Source organism: Gossypium hirsutum, chromosome A11 (assembly GCF_007990345.1).
Source record: "Gossypium hirsutum isolate 1008001.06 chromosome A11, Gossypium_hirsutum_v2.1, whole genome shotgun sequence".
NCBI classification, from domain to species: Eukaryota; Viridiplantae; Streptophyta; class Magnoliopsida; order Malvales; family Malvaceae; genus Gossypium; species Gossypium hirsutum.
Genome location: NC_053434.1, coordinates 62,924,781 through 62,933,500, shown reverse-complemented (window position 1 = coordinate 62,933,500; position 8,720 = coordinate 62,924,781). Strand labels below are relative to the sequence as shown.

The following is an 8,720-nucleotide window of genomic DNA, read 5'->3' as shown; positions in this document are numbered from 1 at the left end:
TTACCTTGACTGTACCATACGGGAAAATATTCATCACCGTAAAGGGAGTCACTCTGTCCGTATTGTGCTCTAAAGTAGCAAATCGAGGGTTATTTTCATCTACCAATACTTTGTCCCCAACTTTAATTTACTTTGTTTCATCCCTATGTTCATCGTGGTTTCGCTTCGATTTTTCGTATGCTTTTGGTTTCTCCTTGAAAGGTGTTCGCCATTCATCTAGTTTATCGACCTGAAGTCTTCGTTTTTCATAGATAGGTCCTTTTTTGTTACTTGAACATAGCTCATGTATGCTCTTCGAATGTGTTTCCTGCAAAGAAGGTTGCACCACATTATTAGTATTAGTAGCATGATTCATACAACCACCCTTAATATTCTATGTGTTACTCGAATTACAAGCTTGAAGAGTGATTGTTTCATCACCCACACGAAGTGTGAGTTCACCTATACCAACATCAATAATGGTTCTAGTAGTTGCTAAAAAGGGTCGTCCTAAAATCGAAGGTATGTTATTATCCTCTTCCATATCTAGAACAACAAAGTCTACTGGGTACATAAATTTATCGATTTTAACAAGAACATCTTCAATGATACCCCTAGGAAATCTAATGGTTTTGTTAGCCAATTGAATGCTCATCCTAATTTGTTTGGGTTTCCTAAGACCTAGCTGTTTAAATATTTTATAAGGCATAACATTAATGCTTGCCCCAAAATCAGCCAAAGCATTTTTAACGTTTAAACTACCAATTAAACAAGGAATCGTAAAACTCCCTGGATCTTTCAACTTGTTGGGTAGCTTTTTCTATAGAACGGCTGAGCAAATTGCGTTCAACTCCACATGTGACGCCTCATCCAACTTCCGCTTGTTTGCTAAAAGCTTTTTTAAGAATTTAACTATGTTTGGCATCTGTTAAAGAGCTTCAATAAATGGAAAGTTAATATGTAATTTCTTTAATAGTTTAATGAATTTACCAAATTGTTCGTCCGTGTGGACTTTCCTTGTCGCATTGGGGTATGGCACACGAGGTTTGTACTCTTTACTTACTGGTTTCCGCTCACTGTGGTCCACCTCATCCTTACCTTTACTTACCACAATTCCTTGCCTCAATTCTGGTTTAGGTTCAACTAACCCTTCTTTTTCTCGAACGATAATCGCATTAGGTTGTTCCCTTGGGTTAGATTCAGTGTTACTTGGCAAGCTACCTTTTGGTCATTCAGAAATCAATTTGGCAAGTTGGCCTATCTGAGTTTTGAGCCCTTGGGTCGATGCTTGTTGATTCTTAAGTGCTATTTTGGTATTCTGAAAATGAGTCTCTGGCACCGAGATAAATTTCGTTAGCATCTCCTCAAGGTTCGGCTTCTTTTCCTGCTGGTAAGGTGGTTTTTGAAAACCTAGGGGATGTTGTAGCCTTTGATTTCCTTGACCACCCCATGAGAAATTGGGATGGTTCCTCCAACCTACATTATAAGTGTTACTATATGGGTTATTTTGAGGTCTAGAATTATTGTTACCCATATATTGAGCTTGTTCCTCTTTGATGCTAGTGTTGAAGGATTGATATTCTGTGTGTCCTCCTCCATTTGAATTTCACATCATCACGGGATGTACTGCTTTCGTCAGCTTTGTCCTCATGACTTGCCACTGATAATTATTCAGTGACATCTCTTCTATAAATTCATAAGCCTCTTTAGGTGTCGTATTATTGATAGTTCCACCAGCAGCTGCGTCAATCATCTGTCTAGTCGAAGGATTCAGGCTGTTGTGAAAATTTTGAACCTGTAAGCAAAGTGGTAACCCATGGTGAGGGTACCTTCTCAATAGATCCTTGTATCTCTTCTATGCATCATAGAGTGTTTCTAAATCCATCTGCACAAAAGAAGAGATATCATTACTCAATTTAGCCATTTTAGCCGGTGGAAAATATTTAAGTAAGAATTTTTCGGTAATTTGTTCCCAAGTAGTGATTGACCCTCGTGGTAACGAGTTCAACCACTGTTTAGCTTTATTCCTCAATGAAAAGGGAAAAAATCGAAGGCGAATGGCATCGTAAAAAATGCCATTGATCTTAAAAGTGTCGTAAAACTCTAGAAAATTTGCCATATGAGTGTTTGGATCCTCGTCCTGCAAACCATCAAACTAAACAAACTGTTGTATCATTTGAATTGTGTTAGGTTTCAGTTCAAAATTATTTGCAGCAATAGCAGGTCTAACTATACTCGATTCGGCTCCTGTTAAAGTAGGTTTAGCATAATTGTACATAGTACGAGGAGCAGGATTCTGATTTATTGGATCCACAACAACTACATGAGGAAGCTGAGTATTCTGATTTTCAGCCATCTTTTCGGTTGTATTATGGATATCTTCCTCTTGTCCTTCCTCTGTGTATCTTCGGCTTTTCCATATTTCTCTTCGGTTTCTACGAGCTATGCTTTCGATCTCACTATCAAAAAGTAGAGGTCTTGACAGGTTTCTTCTAGTCATAAACTATAAAAACCAACCAGAAGGAAAAAGAAAATTTAGTAACAAAAATCAAAATAAAATTTAAATTGCAATAAAATAAATAGCTAAAGTAATAAAAATTAAGTGTTCTTAATATCTTAGTTCCTTGACAACGGTACCAAAAACTTGATTGTCGTCAAACCGTGATAAGTTTTAAATTTATAATTGACCGTACTTGAAAACTAACTATTATCATGATGAAGGCAAGCGCACCTATCGAACAGTAGCATAGTTAATAGCAAGACCGGAATGTCGAACCCACAGGAACTAAAAGTACTAGTATTAACTCTTTTTTTATTATCTAGCCTAAAAAATAAAGGGGTTTGTTTTATCTAAATTAATTAACTAAACTAAGAATGCACAGGAAGAAAATTGAGGAAATACTTTTTGGGAAAAACTAATTGATTTGGACAATACCCAAGGGAAATTCCACCTAGACTTCACTTGTTATTTGACTCTGAATCAGACGATTTATTCACTTGACTTGATCCGTAGAAATCCCTAAGTTATATTATTATCTCTCTCGAGACTAACAACGTCTAACCCTAGGTTGATTAATTGAAATCTCTTTCTAATTAAAACCCCTAGCGTTGCATTAACTCGATCTATGGATTCTCTTATTAGGTTTCACCCTAATTCGGCAAAATTATGGCGCTCTAAGTCTAGGGGTGTAATCAACTAGATCTACTCTTAGACAGGGACTTTTGCTCCTCTGACTAAGCAAATCAATAATTGGATCAATATCCTGGAATATTAAAGAAAGAATTAAGAACTCATAATTAAAAACAAGTCAAATATTTATCATATAATTCAAAAAATAATAACAAGATCCGTCTTAGGTTTCATTCCCCTTAGGTATTTAGGGGTTTTAGTTCATAAGTGTAAAAGAAAACATCTCAAAAGAATAATGATAACAAAACATAAAGAAAACCCAAAAACTCCTGAAGGAAATTGAAGGGAGATCTTCAGTCTTGAAGGATAATTCGGCTTCAGAGATGGATCAATCGGCTTTCTTCGAGTAATTCCTTGCCTCCTACTCCCTGTGTCCTTTCTAGGTACCTCTTGGGGTGTTTATATAGGCTTTAGAACACTTCAAAGCCTTCAAGAGTGGCTTTTTCTGAATAGAACTAGACTTGGGCTCGACAGGGACACACCCGTGTGGCACGCCCGTATGGGGTGGCTTAGGCCATGTTTAGAGTCTGTTAAATAGACACGACCGTGTGGTCTACCCGTGTGAGGAAGTCCAGGCCATGTTGATTTCCCACGTTGACCCATTTTCTCTATTTTTGGCCCGTTTCTCATTCTTTTTAGTCTCTTATTCTTACCTAAGTATAAAACATGAAATTAAAGGATTAGGAGCATCAAGTTCACCAAATCTAAAGATAATTCATCCAAAAATATGCTAAGCATGGGATAAAAATATGTATAAATTATGGTTTATCAAATTACAATCAACAGAACTACAATCAACATCCTCAGTTGTATCCACAACATGGTCAGATACAATCATATCAAACTTAGATGCAGCCATAAATGATGAATTCGAATGATCAAGGACAATAGTAATAACAGCATGCACTAGCTTCACTTCTGACCCATTAACTACACTTGAGTCATTAATGAAGGAGCACATTGCTCACACAAAAGTTATTATTCAAGGAAATTCATCTTTTATTCGAGAATTGGAGGCATAATTGGGATAACTTGCTTCAAATTTGAATACTCATCCAAAGGCTCATTACGTAGCGACACCACAAATTCCAATTCGAGAGAGAATGAGCGTTGTAAAGCCATCACTCTCAGGAGTGGTAAACAAACTAATGAGTCGATTATAGATTCTACTATAGCATCCCCAGATGTTGATGACGTAAGCCCTGATGGGAAGGGTGCATCTAAAGAGCTTATTGATGTATTTGACAATGAAGTACTGCAAATTGTCACTCACATGCCATATATTCGACCCTCGAAATTGTGGACACAACCAAAAGTGTCGCCGCAACCGGATGTACTTTCACCTATACCTTTTCCACAAAGATTCAAGAGGAATGAAAATGATAAACAATATCAACAGTTTTTGGATACACTAAAACAACTGCAGATACACTAAAACAACACTCTGATACAAATTCTGAGTTATGGGAAATTTATGAAAGACTTCTTGTCTAAGAAGAAAAAACTCACTAGTATTGAAACTATTGAACTTACAGAAGGCTGTAATGCTATTTTGACAAAAAAGTCACCCCATAAATTGAAAGATCCTGGAAGCTTTACCATTCTATGTTCGATTGGCAACCATTATTTGAGCAAGGCTTTATGTGATTTGGGAGTTAGCATCAACCTTATGCCATTATCTGCTTTTAGAAAATTGGGAATTAGTCACATGAAACCTACTGTAGCGACATTGCAACTTTTAGAAAATTAGGAATTAGAAAATTGGGACTTAAACACATGCATTCAAATATATTCGGGTCATAAAATTTTGCTCAATCTTTAAAACTTTAAAACTTCCTCTAAACGACCCAAATATAGACCTATGAAGTCCAAAACACACTTTAGAAATGGTTCGGAAATGAACTAAACACTTTAGGGAAAATTTTTTAAAATTTCCAAGCAGACAGGGGCACACGCCCGTATGGAAAGGTGACACGCCCGTGTGTCATCTTAACATGGCCATGTTAAAGGCCCGTGTTGCTCACATGGCCTAAATATATTGGAACACACCCGTGTCCCTAGCCCGTGTGAATTTAATTCTTGATTCGAACCTATAGGGGTTTTTACACGGCATGGCACACACCCGTGTCAATAAGCCGTGTCCCCCACAAGGCCAAGACACTCCCGTGTCTCCGCTTATGTGCAAAAACCTTGACATTTTGTTTGTGACGTCAATAACCCTTTAGGGGCACATGGCCATGTCTCTGCCTGTGTGGTTACTACTGGGCATTCTGTTTTGCCAATTTTAGGTACAGGGGACACACGACCTTACCACACGTCCATGGGGAAGCCGTATGTCACACATGGTCTAGACATATGCTCGTGTGTCTACCCGTGTGGACAAAAACAAGGCTATCTACTAAGCATCTTTGCCACCTTTACTTGTACCAACCTACACAATATCAAACATAACCAACCTAAGCATAAACACACATAACCAAAACAACCACAATAATAAGAATTTTCGTCAAATGCATTTAATAAGAATCAATATTAGCCAACACCAATGGCCTATACAAAATGAATATCACCTCAATATGAGCCAACATTTGTGGCTATACTAACATGACACTAAACAAAAGATCAAGTCCTTATACATGCCACACTCAAAACATTTAAACTAGCTATACCAAAAGCTTCAGGTGATAGTGTGATCGATGCCCCCGACGTCCCTTGATTCCTGATATTAACTTGGCGGCACTATAAGAAAATGGAAAAGAGAGGGAGTAAGGATAAAGCTTTGTAAGTTGCATGTAAATAAGTAACAACGTCAACCACGCATATTTAAACACACAGCATGTTATAAGCCAACACAACATTCTTGAGTGCACAATGGTAGATATCACTACATACTTATACATCACAAATAGAAGCCAAAGATTAGAAAATCATCCCAAAATCATTTCCATAGATAGAACTTACTCATGTTATTCTTACCATTAAAGCATCATAACTAGACTCATATCTCATGAGTCTCGAATAAAAACCTGTACCACTCACAACATGATTATATCATTCCATATCTTTATGATAAGATTTAAAAATAACCCATGAAACCATTTGGAATACTAAAGGATATCCTATAAGCCTCCCACAAGAGAGTAAATTGCCAATGCCATGTCCCATGAAACCATTTGGAATACTAAAGGATATCCTAGACATGGTCTCACACTAGCTCTAGTCTCAATGTCGATGCCATGTTCTAAACATGGTCTTACACTGGCTCTCATATTATGACCAAAGCCATTTCCCAGACTTGGTCTTACACTAGTGCACATATCAGCGCCGATGGCATGTCCCCGGCATGGTCTTTCACTAGCTCTCATAATATGGCCGATGCCATGTTCCAAACATGGTCTTACACTAGACACATATCACTCAAATGTCATGGCATGGATATCCAATCTATTCCTAGGTTCAACCGAGAATTTATCACGTTAGATTTCATCATGCATTATTCATAAGTATATTCAACTATATTATTCAAAATCAATCATTCAACACATAATAACAATAAAGTTGTCTTACTTACGTACAACTTATCTCGATATACAAAAAGTGGGCGACTAGATTGAATTAGTCTACTAGTTTGGCCTTCCCCCGGTCTAGGTCTGAATTTCGTATTTCTTGATCTAAAATGATAAAATTCACTAATTTAATCATCACATCAATCAAGACATTTCACCTAGGCTCCTAAACTTTCACAAAATTATTATTTTACCCCTAGGCTCGTAAATTGATTTTTATCAAATTTTATCATTAACCAAGCTTAGCCGAATTCTTTTTATACTTATAGCATCTCAAGATTTTAAATATTTCACACAATTACCATCCATTTAACCAACTTCACAAAATGGTCCATTTTAGATGTTTTTTATGAACACCACTTCACAAAAGTTGTTTACTGAACAACCATAACTCATTTTCTCCCATAAAATTTCAACTAACAACATAAATATTCTCATGGTAAACCTCCAAACTCTCAATCCTTTTGCAAAATAGTCCCCCCATTAGGTAGCTCATGCTACAAGGGTCCCAAAAGTATAAAAATCATCAAAAATAACCATCTAAATAACTTACTTGCAAAAGGATAGCTTGGCTGAAGTTTTAAGCTCCAAAAACCCTTATTTTTGCTGAGAAGTTCAGTGGAGAAGAAGAACACTATAGCCTCCCTTTTCTTTATTTTATTTTAGTCAAATAAGTCACCAAAAACTCACCAAACCTTGACTTTTTGATTTTCTTTGTCCCTATGGCTGGCCACCTCATTAATAAAGGCCTATTTGCTCTTTAACGACCCCTAATTTTTGTTCTCTAGCTATTTGACACCTTTATCTAATGAAATAAAACTTTTGTCCCTTATACGATTTAGTCCTTTTTCGCAATTAAGCATGCAATCGCTAAAACTATTTCACCAAAATTTTCATAAACTCATATAAACATGCTATAACACATAAAATAATATTAAAAATAATTTCTCTGACCTCGAGTTAGTGGTTTCAAAACCACTGTTCCGACTAAGCCCAAACTTAGGCTGTGACCATTCTCCCCCTTAGGGATTTTCGTCCCCGAAAATCTTACCAATAAAAATGTTAGGGTATTGATCTCTCATAGTCTCCTCGGGTTCCCTGTGGCCTCTACAACCCCATGTCGATGCCATAGTACTTTCACGAGTGCTACGCTTTTATATCTCAATTGCTTAACCTCTTGGGCTAAGGTCTTAACCAGCTCTTCGCCATAAGTCATGTCTGATCGAATCTCAACCTCTGTTGGTGAAAGAAATTGTGAAGGGTCAGGATGGTAACGGTGTAACATCGACACATGGAAAATGTTGTGGATCTTCTCTAACTCGGATGGCAAGGCTAGTCGATAAGCTACCGGTCCAATTCTCTCAGTCACTTCATAAGGTCCAATAAAACGTGGACTTAATTTTTCTTTCTTACCGAATCTGAGGACTTTCTTCCACGGGGATACTTTTAAAAACACCTTTTCACCGACTTGAAACTCAATTTCTTTTCTTTTCAAGTCCTCGTAGGATTTTTATTTATCGGAAGCGACCTTGAAACAATCACGAATTACCTTTACTTTCTCTTTAGTCTCTTTAACTAAGTCGACCCTGTGAATCTGATTTTCTCTGAGTTCAGTCCAAAACAAGGGAGTTCGGCACTTACGCCAATACAAACTGCCTTGGAATTCAAGAACACAACACCGCAACATGTCTTCAAGAATCTGAATTACTCTTTTCGACTGACCGTCAGTTTGCGGTTGAAAAACAGTGCTAAAATTTAACTTTTTCCCCAAATCTTCTTGTGAATTTTTCCAAAATCGCAAAGTAAACCTCGAATTTCTATCCGAAATATTCGACAAATGTAACAGCCCGATTTTGGGCCCAGTTGGAACAGTGGTTTCAGGACCACTAATCTGAGGATGGAGAAATTATTTTTAATATTATTTTATGTGTTTTGGTATGATTATATGAGAGTATGAAAATTTTGGTGAATTAATTTTAGCGACA

General features: G+C 37.0%; 1 non-coding gene across 1 annotated transcript; it reads left to right on the top strand.

Moving 5' to 3' along the window:
- The first annotated feature begins 1,790 nt into the window (after positions 1–1,790).
- LOC121210456 (small nucleolar RNA R71) lies at positions 1,791–1,897 on the top strand. The gene has a single exon (XR_005905573.1). It is a non-coding gene; the product is annotated as a small nucleolar RNA R71 (small nucleolar RNA).
- The last annotated feature ends 6,823 nt before the right edge of the window (positions 1,898–8,720 follow it).